The following is a 12,049-nucleotide window of genomic DNA, read 5'->3' as shown; positions in this document are numbered from 1 at the left end:
AGAAGACTCCCTGTTCAGAGAGCAAAGGTCAGTACTCGCTGCTTTTGCAGCTAGGAGGATTTCAACATGCAGCCATAGAAAGCTCCTGCTCCCTTTTCTCATACAGGTAACTGAACTGTACACCAAAATCCTACAAAAGGCACTTCATGCCAATGGCATCTTTAAAATGGATGCACAATCCCATTCCTGGGAAGTATAATTAAGAGGGAGAAAGAGAGATCTTTGCCCTGTCGCTTCACTTTAAAAATCTTCCAAACAGGCTTGACTCACTAGACTATGTTGAGCCAAACAGAAAAAAAAATCCCCCAAAAGAGAAGAATACTAACGAAACTAAGCAGCGGTGTTCTGAAAAGTGACTGACTTACTGAACAGATTTATGTCCCTGTGTGTCTGAATTGCATTTGATTCTCTGCTGACAAAAAATGTCACTGACTTCAAACTGTAATAGAAGTTTGTGCTATTTTTCTTCATAAAGCCAGCCTAGCTATAGGCAATAAAACTGGACTTTGTTCTGGCCATTCTATCGTCTATTTATTATTGTAATTGCATAGATTTACTATTGTAATTGCAACATTACTGTTATTGTATAATCCTTGTGACTGCCAATAAATGAGCCAGAAAGAATCCAACTTGGATCTTGGATCCTAGACTAAATTTGCAATTCTGGCAATGAGGGGGGAAAAAAAAAAAATAAAAAAAAAATGCAAGTACTTTTCTGCCATGCAAACTGAGCTCATTTGATCTGGAAGTCATTGAGACAAACGTGGAACCCCACAGTTATATTATTATAAAGTAATGTTCAAGAGCAAAATTTCATTTTAAATTCAAAATACAATCTCTTTCTTCTTCATGCTTTTGAGGAAAGCCGTTGTGAAACTCAGCAGTTTGAGTCAGCAGGCACTCAGTCAATATTTTCTTGGGGTCATTCTGCCTCTCTGAGGACCCAAGCTTTGTCTTGAATCCTGGAGTCAAATTGCCATTAAAGTCTGTAAGTGAAAAACAGGTGAAAAGGCCATGTTTTTCACCTGTTTTGGCATTTGAATTTCTGTGTAAATCCATAATCAACCTAATTTTGATTTAAATTTGCATTGGATCCATGTCCTTAAAAATCAGCATGGATTCTGAATGCTCAAACAACTTTTGGTGGTTTGGGCTGACTTTTCACAGAGTTAATGTTGGAGCAGATGCCACAAATATCGGGGAACAGTAAGCTGGGTGAGGGTTGATTTCAGACCTATACCTTCTCCAGATATTTATGTAACTTCACATGGTGTGAATGGAGAGCTGTGTATATATCATGACTCTGTCTCTGAATATCTGAAAGGGAGGTGTGTTTAACATAAAGCCCTCAATACAAACTGGCTTCCTTTGTTACTCTGACAGAGCCCAAGCCTTCCTGACCTTCAGCATCCACTCAAACTCCCAATGCCTGAAGGAACAGTAATTAAATATTTCTTTTAAGCTTAATTCTTCATTTTAGGTCTCAAGTCCATTTCTAGTTTGACTCTAAGTTAATTTTGCAATCATTTTTCCACCAACAGATAAATGAAATGCCATTAAAAAAGTTGAAACAAATTCAACAAAAATTTAAACCTGAACGAAGACAAATTTTGCAAGGTTTCTTTCTGAAAACAGCTCTAATTTCAAGATATTTTTCAGTTTTTAATCATTAATAAGAAAACATGGAAATATGAGAAACGCTTCAGGCAACACTACTTTAGTGTAACCCCAGGAATGCAAGATGTTTCTCAGCAGTATTTCTTCAAACGTTTTTTTGGAGTCTACTTTTAAAAGTGCTAAGAAAAGGCACTTCCACAGATTGTTCTACAGTCTCAACAACTGGGTTTTTTTTTTTTGGTTGTTGAATTCCATTATTGCTGCAAGGCATTTTGTTCGCCCTCAGTAATTTCTCCTCTTGTCTGTTTGTAGCCTGTGTTTATTCACTGATTCAGTACGCGCATTCTGTGTCTATGGCTAGATCTTGTATTTTTGGGATGGATGAGGAAAGCATTGGAAATAACAATACAGCTCTCATTTCTCTCATCTTCTTTCAGCCTCTGTTACACTTTTTTGGGAATAAGGGCCCTGATTGCCCAGGCTCTCCAAACATCCTTCTATATCTTTCTTAGACTCTCACCAGACTGGCCTGAGGCTAGTTTCACAATCATCAAGGAAAAAAACAGTCCTGATGTTCAGCATGAGATCACAACACGGTGATCTCACTCTGAACATTGCCTTTCACTACAGCAGCTCTATTGACTTCTTCGCTTAGAACAGTTTGAATTTCCCACCAGGTCAGTTGTGTGATATTTGGCCTCTTTTAGGCGAGGTACCTTTTCGCAGAGTGAGCCTACAGGGCACCGAGTAGAAAGCTCATGAGCCCCCAGGCCTTCTTTGAAAGAGTTTTCAGTCTCAGCAAGAAGTTTGCTTCAGCGCTTGTTTGGGAGGCAGTAGAACGTGTTACAGCATTACCAAGTTGGAGAGTGCAGTATCACGTATTTTCAGGTGGGACTTGGAGTAGTATTCAGACCCCAGGAACTAAACTTGGGATAGTTTAACAGTTGTAGGGTTATGTGTATTCGTACCCATGTTGGTGAATCATCAGAGTCCTGTTTGTAGACATTCTATTTTCCTGCTGCACGTATAGGTTTGCACTGGTTCATAGTGGGATTTAACCTCATTTGCAAGCATTATTACTCTCTAAATGGACAACTTTAGGGGAAGAATGGGGAAGAAAAGAGAGAGAAAAAGGCAAGAGCCTTTTTCCTCTGAAGTTTGTTTTCATCCAAGAGCAGTGTGGGATATAAGTTCAGGTTTCACAGAGCCAGGACAGCTAAGATTAATTACAGCAGTGAATTGTCTGTAAATGCCTAGGGTAGATAGGCACTAAGTAACAGGATTTTTCTGGTCTGAGAAGTGTTTGCGTGGCATTTAATGACCACCATAAAACACACACAAACAAAGTAGGCCATTTAAAATTGAGATATTAAGTAGGCATACTATGTGGAACAACGTGGGCTTCTTAGGATTGTCCTAAAACTCTGCAGCTTATCGCACCATCCACAGAGAAGTTTATACCAACTCGCGAAGCACCTCTCTTTCCTAAGAGATGCTAAAGTGTCCGTGTGGAACTGGAAGAAACAGAACTGAAAACAGACAGACCAAGTAACACAACTCTTGGAATAGTCTGCCAAAACAGTAAAGGAGAGTGGAAGGGAAAAATACATTAAATTATTTTCCCCCTTTTTGTTGTCCATAATTAACCTGTTTTCACATATGTTTCCATTTAATTTCCTACTTTTATAACTGAAAGAAACCATCACAATATCCCTTTATAGTTAAAATTAAAGCACTCTTTAAACATCTAGATTTTGAAGTGATCCCTCAAATTAAGCAACTTTCCTTACAATTTAGTAGTTCCATCATTCCTGTGAACCATTCTCTTGCTGACTCCCTCAAACAGACGCACCACTTTTCTGACTACATAATGCCCCTTATTCCTGTTGTTATCACACATATCATGACCTTTCTCACCATTTACGTTCTATATCCCTGAATAGTCAATTTTGGGACTATCAAAACAGCTGTCAGCTGTCTGCATGTGCTCGTCAGCAGGCAGGGAGCTTCCCAACACAAATCAGGGATTTTGCAGTAGCCTTTCTGTCCCTTACTCTTCACTCCAGGTCACCCTTCTGCTTCCCATTTCTTCATTCAAGCACGAGCAGGATGCACAAGTGGGAAGCACCTGGATGAAGCAAAGGCAGCAACAGAAGGATCAGGACTGGCTGGAAAGCTGCCAAAGTCCTATTTCACATCAGGAAACTCCCTGGGCTGTTGAGGAGGGGGATATCCACTAGTGACTTCTTGAAGTACAAAGATGCATTTGTTAATACTATCACACTCCCTTTATGCTGACTCTTGCCCCTGGGCCAGCAGTTGATGCCCAAGGTTCTTTTTCTTGCTGCTTTCTGGGAAAGATATTTGATACCATTTGCATGCAATAATCACCACTTCAGGTCACCAGCAAGGAAAGGACCTGACAAACAAAAATAACCCAAGCCTGAGCTGCTTGAGCTAAAGTAGCTTGCAGTGATCAAATGCTGTCATCTTCAGTGTAGACCAGAAACAACATAACACTCTTAATTTTATATTAAATGCTCCCTCATAAAGGGAAAATCATCATGAACTTTAAAGGTCTACAGAAGTTCAAGTATTTCTACAAGCATTGCATGACTGTCACGCTAGTTCAGCAGCAGGATAAAACCACAACAGAAGCGCAGGCCTCTCTAATTCAGCGGATGCTAAGTATAAGACGCAGGTCTCATGCAGAGTTTTTCATCTGTAAATATCAAATGCACTCCGAAAAGCAACCACCATCATTATGCTGTACTGTTTAAACAGAGAAACTGAGGCACGCTGTCTTGCCGTGGTCACAACTAAAAATAGAACCAAAATCTCCCCACGCCTGCCAGAGCTCACTTGTGCTAAAGCATCCTGGGGACAGTAATGAAGGCTCAGTCACAGGAAAATGTGACAAATAGCTCTCAAGAAATTTGTCCTTCTATCATAAAACAGGGGATCCTTGAAAGACTTATTAAGTGTAATTTATGGATAAAGTGGCTATAGTGTTTAATGCTTATTAAGACATAAAATTGCATTTTTTTGTCTCCTCTTATGATTTCACTGCTTCATCTTGTCCAGCTTTTTCAAAGGGATTGGAGTTCCACTGGAATTAATGGAAGCAGGACTGAGAGGTACACACTGTTAGGCACTAATCTGTGAATTATCTTCAAATATCTGAACACAGAGAAAATAAACCTGCATTTTTTACCTTACTTGGGAGGAAAGAGAACCGCTTTTATAAAGATCTGCATACGTTCACAGAATATCAACTAACAATGCACCTTATACTGTCTTTAGGGTTTTTTTAATTGGCATAACAAGCTTCCAAGTAGCCTAGACTAGGCCATGATCTTACAAAAACCTACTCCTATTATATACTTAGTGTATATTAAGAAAGTGAACAGGAGTTGTCCTATTGCTATGCAGTTTAGTCAGATAGTATTTCCACAGTATATTCACTTTAGAATATCAAGCTGCCACTTTGAAATGTACCTCAGACCAAATACAACCTTGATCCAGATGATAGCCAAATTTCTATAGCATTAAATAAATTAATATATGCATATTTTTTAAAAACACTAAGATAAAATATTTGCTGCTGTTTACTTGGGTACTTTGATTCATTGTGCTGAGATTGTAAGAGTATGTTGTAAGATGTTAAACATTTTATGGACTTAAGTAGTCAACTGCTACAAATAAAATGCATGTTTTGAACTGCCATCATAAAAAGGTAAAACCGAGAATTAAAAAATCTTTATGGCATTATACAGTGAGTTGACAACCTATCATCCAGTATTAGACAAAACAACTGAAATTAGTTCTGGCAGTTTTGGGGCTAACAGTTAAAAATAAAAATAGTAAATGTAAAAGCATGAAAACTGTATTGCCATTACTCTTAAAGACAGTAATAAATCTTTAAAGATGCCAATGATTGCTTTGGATACTACAAATGACTGCTGCCAATCAACTCTAAAATATGTAACGCACAGTACTCTAAGTATTCTAACTCAAGGCAAACTCCACAACACCACAAATAATAATGTCTGCCATAAACTACTCTTTTCATTAGTCAACAGTAAGAATTGACATATCCATTTCTTAGCAGTTGTGGAACTGTTAGCAGAAACACACTTAATTTTTTTACAGTATAACTCTAATTTTACAGAAAACTTCTTTGAAACCAATTACTCTGCTCATGGATCTTGAAAGGAAGGTCTTAAATAAACGTCTTGATGCAAAACTGAGAAACAGTATCACTTTGCACAAACAACAGCAACTGCTTTTTCCCTAAAAATATATTTTATATATACACATATACTCGTGTGCACATGCTATAGAGAAAGGGAGAAACTGAGTTCTCAGATGACAACTGTTTTGGGTAGTGAAGCTTGAAGATACTCAAAAGACTTCTCACCTCTAGTTGACTGTGATGTTGATTTTCAAAAGCTGCAGTGCACAACCTTTATTACTACAACATACTTGGAGTGTTTAAACACTATTTATATTTGCATATGCTTTAGTTAAATTCTCTTTTACCTTGCAGGCCTCGAAGCCACAAGTCTATATAAATGAATTCTCGTCACTACTACTTCTTTCTTTCAATTATTTTAAGGAATTCATCACTTGGACTTTGGTATTCTTTCTTCTTTTCTTTTCGCTTAATTCCTATACTGACTCTGCAAAGCTTTGTAATCTGACAATAACAACCAGAAAACACCGGTGGCTGATCCTATCTTTTGCTAGGCCACATTCAGCTTGCTCAGTTTAGGCTTTTTAATCAAGCCTCAGCTGAAATTACGCACATGTTTTTCGTTACACTCTGTTCTCAGTAATTCCCTGTTTGAAAATGGCAGGTAAAATATTAAATTGGGAAGTAACATTTAGCTACATTATCTGATGGTTTGGCAGTGGTGACCTCGTATGCCACATGAATGAAATTCACCTTGCTGCAGCCCTGACACATTGTGTTGCCTGTTGAGGAGGAGGAGGCGAAAAACAGGGGCAGGGCAGTGAAGAAGGGGAAAAAAAAAAAAAAAAATGGGAGAGGCAAAGGTAAAGCGTAACTAGCCAACATCAGATAGGGTAGTGTGAAAAACTAATTCAGTAGGCCTGGAAAAGGACCATCAGGTAGGCTCAAGAGCCTAATTCGTCCTGGTAGCACTGTGAAAGGACTTTGCTGCAGCCCCTCAGCCTGCCAGGGATTTGGGGAGGGAAAGGGGACGAAGGGGAAGAGAGAGCCGGAGGCAAGTGTGGTGCGTTTCATTTGCTCATCGCTTGCAGGATTTGCAATTCGGGGATTGTTTGGGGGGGTGTGTGTGTATGTGTGTGTGTGAATTTCACCCTATATATAACTTGGAATCTTATTAGATAACAACTCTGTGACACTGCAAATCCAGTATTTCTCAGAATGCTATTTTTGAAGCTGAAATGCACAACATATTTTGATCTCCAAAGAAGTACAATAAAGATCCCCCCTTCAAAATAAAACGAGAAGTCAAAAAAAAAAAAAAAAAAAAATGAATGCACATGTAATAATTTCCAGGCGGGCTTCCTGTGATTGTATCTGATTATATAAATTTCGGACTGTCTCTTTAATTTGAGGAGCAGGGAGAGAGGCGACAGATGGCAGACAGAATTGACTTATGTCCTCTATTCTTCTGCAGAAGAAGGGGGAGTGCAGAAAGTTTGATCGAGGCAGAAGCTACAGTACGCAGGCCTGGCTATAACTATCTAATAGGTCTTTTGATGGATCGGTTCGGAATATTTAGGTTTTTTTCTCCCCCAGACAGGCTTTGTAACAAACCCACAGTCCTGGAGGTTGCCATGGGTGACAAGAGCGCTGACATCCAGTCCCAACTACAAATAAGCACATGACAAATGGGCCTGGAGTCCTCCGACAGCCCTGAACCTTGGTGACCCCCTAAAATACCCAGCCTCCCCATACCCACGCCCAAAAAAGAAAAGCATTACCGAGTATATTTTTTAAAACTGAAAGCTTGCACTTAATTGGAAACACTGCCATGTAACTGAAATGCTTAGGACAGCATGTACAAGTAAAAATAAATCACGCAGCATTGTTATTTAATGCGCTGTGACATCATTTCCTGAAATTAAACAGAGATGACACAGATTCAGACAGTCCCTGCTAAGGTTCAGTTCAAACAATTCACAGATGTTTTCCTCCAGCCAGCAGAAAACAATGCGGGGCTTAAAGCACTCGTCTCCTTCTCCCCCTCTCTCTCTTGCCAGCCTTTTCGCTGCTACAAGGAGGTATGGCAGTTTTATAATACAAGCTCCCGCAAAAATATTCTTTTTTTAATTTAATTACTCAGGCTGTTGTACTAAATAGATGGATCATTGTGTCACAAAAGCATCAATTTTTCAGAAGAAATAACAGATGTCTATGTAACAATGATTAGATTAACCACTCCCAGACAAAGCTAGCTTTTGAGGCCCACACACCCCATGACCCCGGGTTCCCTCTTCTGTAGGGGGTGGATGTAGAAATGTCAGATCTAATCTCAGATTCCATTTTTAAAACAAACAAAGCCCCACCCCCCACCCCATTTCAGCTCTTTTCTTCTAAGGATGTGGCATTTAAAAGGTATATGAACGTTCGGTCTGTTACTAAATCTTTGGGACTGATTTTGTGGCTGAGGACTTAGAAGTACTCAGAGGATGAAACCTTTCAGCCTGGGATCAGAAGTGGCATTTTGAGGAAGATTTCCAGTTTTATCCTGTCCAGGCTGGTGATGCTGTAGCCCAAGCAGGCAAGACAGGAGGAGGATGCTGGTGACATTAGGCAGGGCTATGCCACCACCAGCAATAACAAATGCTAACGGCAGTCACCAGCTCTTCTGGTGAGCAACCAGAGCAACTTTGGGGTACAAAGACGCCCAGCTCCATCACCTTGAGAACCACAGGTCATGGGAGTTTAATGTTCTAATACTGTTTTTTCTCCAGCACTAAGGTGAAATCGTTTAATCTCTCTTCACAAAGTTTACCCAGCTGAAAAATGAGCACAACAGTATTTTATGGGACATGCTTCCCACTGGGCAGTGTTTGTACAGTCTGAGAGCTCTGTCCTACACCAGCAGGCAACTTATTACCTGGCTGCAAACTCAGCACACAATCAGTCCTGCCTAAAAAGCAGACCTGGAATAAAACTGTACCTTGGGCTCCTCCAACTCTCTATGTGGTGCACTGAAGCAGAAATGGCAGCTATGCGAATCCACATGCAGGCCATTTTACAGGAGGATTAGAGGACATCGTCCGTCTCCTCAGTGTACCCTGGGAGTGTACAGCACATCACAATGTGGCCAACACAATCACTAAAATTCACCAGAATGTCTTCACACTCCTATATTTTCTGGAATCTCCCAGCCTCCTTGTCACCATTTTAACTGGACAAAGGTCTGTTGTAGTTTTGATTTTGTTTTCATTTTTTTTAAAGTACAGCAAAAACAGCAATGTGAAGAATGCTTCTCCCTAGATCAGGACTCTGAGGAAAGCTGTTTTTCTACTGTTTGATATAAAAGTAAGCAGTTCAGTGCAGGGTGCAATAGCCAACTATGTTCCTAACCCTCCTTCAGGTATTACTCCTAAAATCATGATGTGGGAGGAGATATTTATGAATGTGCGATGGTTTCAGTCGTTTTGAAGGCTTGCTCCAAGATTGGCTTTGGTTGATGATATTCATCTCTAGAATCAAATCTAATGAATAAATAAAACAGTTGCCCTGTACAAAAGGCTTGGTAAGCCATTCATCAAAGTATGATAAAGATATATTATATTCTCAGATACACCCACATAAATACGGGGCGGGGGGGGAAAGTCTGTTTCAGTAAAGCTATTCATATTATCCAATCTGGCCACCTGAATATGGCAAGTTAAGAAAATTAATTCAGGTAAGTACAAAAGCTGTGGCTGGTTCATTTTAACACATTCCAGCAGAATTTACTCTAACTTGACACTGAAACAGATAAAATCAAAATCTACTCTACAAGAGACTGTGTAAAGAGCAAAATTTTCAGCCAGATTGTGGAAATCAGGCTAAAATGACTGTTCGAACAAATTTTAGGAGACAGAACTTCAGTTAGCTTGACTCCACTGACTTCAGGGGAGCCATCCCAAATACCATCAGCTGGGAATCTGGCACTGTCATAAAAAAGGTTTAGTTTGCAGGCTACCACTGGCATATCTGGTACTTTTAGTTAAGATTTACATCTTCTTACAGACTGTAACAAAAGAAACAACCAAAATGGAATTTTAACAAAGGGCATCACTCCAGGTAAGTGTCAAAGAATAAATGCATCTTGTTCTACCAGCTGTGTAAAAGAAGGGGAAATAATGTTGAATGTAGCAGAAGAGTAGCTCTTGATACACTGTGCTGCAGAAAGGGATGAACTACCAGAGGTACAAGTCCATAGAACTGTATAATTACTTCCTTTATAACTTTGCTCTCTTCTGATTATGTACATACATTTTAAAGGCCCTCCATGCTTCAAAAGGGCATGGGAAGGGGGGGGGCAGCTCTTTATAGCTGCTGGTAAGAAATCCTAATCTCAACACTGGTGTAAGCTAGAGGTGTCTATACATTTGAGCACTTCCTGTTTTCACTTCGTGATCAAATATGTTCTTTGCAGGGCAAATAGGGGAGCACTTGAGGGAGGAAAGCAGAGATGTCTGAGAGGCTAATTGAGTGTACTAAGGACTCCTTGGCGTAGAGGAAAAGGAGTCTTCCAAAGCTATGAATAAACTCTCGGCTTGGGTCAGATTTCTTGCTGTTTCTTTTCTTTAACCACCTTTGAACTCAAATAAAAACAGCCTCAATGTCAGGTTTACCTTTCTGATGTTGTAATCTTTATGTACTATTGAAAAGCTTATACTACCAGACTAGGATTTCCTCTACTTTCTTAAACACTGGATATTATCCAGAAAAAGCATGCACATTTCCAACCAATTCATCCTCAGATCTTTCATCTTCCGGTACTGTTGTAATTCCAAATGTAAGACAGAGCTCAGTAAGTGAATGAGAACATGACAGAAGCTCCTATTCCTTGCATTTGATTTCCATGCATGTGTATCCAATTTCAAATATAATTAAAGTTACTGAAAAAATGAAGCTGTGATAGGGGTTAGAAATTGTTTTGAAAGACACAGCCTGTCAGATACATTAATTCTACATCAGAGTTCAAGTGCCTGTCTCTTCAAAAAAGCCACTTAGGCAATTCAATTTTTAAAATCGGCTACCTTAGGAGTTTGCAAACTGATTGCGTAAAGGAAAAAAAAATAGCATTTTATTTAAAATAGTAAGTAAATACAATTAATCAGAACTGAGTTATTCTCTTTGAATTTGACAATCTAAAGGAATTTCAAGTTTAACCCACGCCATAAGAGATGGCCTGTCACTGCCTCTCCTTCCAGGGAAACCAGAGGTTAATGATTTTTGTCATATTGAGACTAACAGCTAACAATTGCTACAGTTGGCCTTTAGTATTTTATTTGTCCTTTTGAGGTATTCAGAATAGGTGACAATGGCTTGCAGTTGAGAACATATGTAGAGAGACCCCTGTGGCTTATGGAAAAGTTGCTCCATGCTGGTTGGGTGTTTGAAAAAAAAATACAACCAGAGCTCTTTTATGTTCCTCTCCTTAATGAATGCATGAATGTCAAAATGTACCAATGGCCCATTCAGGGAGCAAAGCCTAAGCAGCTCCTTCTTTAAGAACACATCCTGAGATGTAAAATACATTTGCTTAACAAATTAAAATAATGAGATAATTCAATTAGTTTCTTTTTTTTTTTTTTTTTAAAAAAAAAAAAAAAGAGAGAGAGAGAAAGAAAAAAGGGTACATCAGAGGATTATTGTAATACAAGAACAGGTCATACAGCACAAAGGAGGAACAAACCAATTTGAAATAAGGTTAGAGTAGTAATGAAGGAATGTACATTGAATCATGGACTGCCATTGTAAAGATATTTACTTGAAACAATAAAATTGTACATCAGAGATTCCCCCATTCTGGCTCAGCCATCATTGCACTTTGAATGGACAAGCTAATTCGAGAAAAAGTGCGAGATCTTTAAGAGAAAGGAGTTCTCTTCCTTCCCTGCATGTGTTTATGGCAAGAATCTTTCTGAATTTACATTGCACTGGTCAGGGGTCTCCATTATCAGTTTGCAGGTCTGAGAATTACAGCACAGTAAATCTTTCAACACCTGCAAACTCATTAAAGCTTGGATGGTAAAAGGTTTGGGGCTTTTTTGTGTTCATTTAATTTGATTTTTGTGAGGCCATCCTCACAAGTGATGGCAAATTTCCTCAATTCATGCAGGATGGAGAGGGTCAGGAGAGAGAGGATGGAAACAAGGGAAAGGGATTTCAAAAAGCCAGGAGGACTTTCCTCAAGAGAAGCGAGAGACA

General features: G+C 39.2%; 1 protein-coding gene across 5 annotated transcripts in view; it reads right to left on the bottom strand.

Moving 5' to 3' along the window:
* Positions 1–12,049, bottom strand: part of MEIS2 (Meis homeobox 2) — a 173,549-nt gene that overhangs the window by 106,406 nt on the left and 55,094 nt on the right. The gene's annotated exons all lie outside the window — the stretch shown is intronic.

The sequence above is a fragment of the Tyto alba genome, unplaced genomic scaffold, assembly GCF_018691265.1.
Source record: "Tyto alba isolate M040663 unplaced genomic scaffold, T.alba_DEE_v4.0 Super-Scaffold_18, whole genome shotgun sequence".
NCBI classification, from domain to species: Eukaryota; Metazoa; Chordata; class Aves; order Strigiformes; family Tytonidae; genus Tyto; species Tyto alba.
Note: the sequence above shows the minus strand (reverse complement) of the source record. Positions and strands in the feature narration are given on the sequence as shown.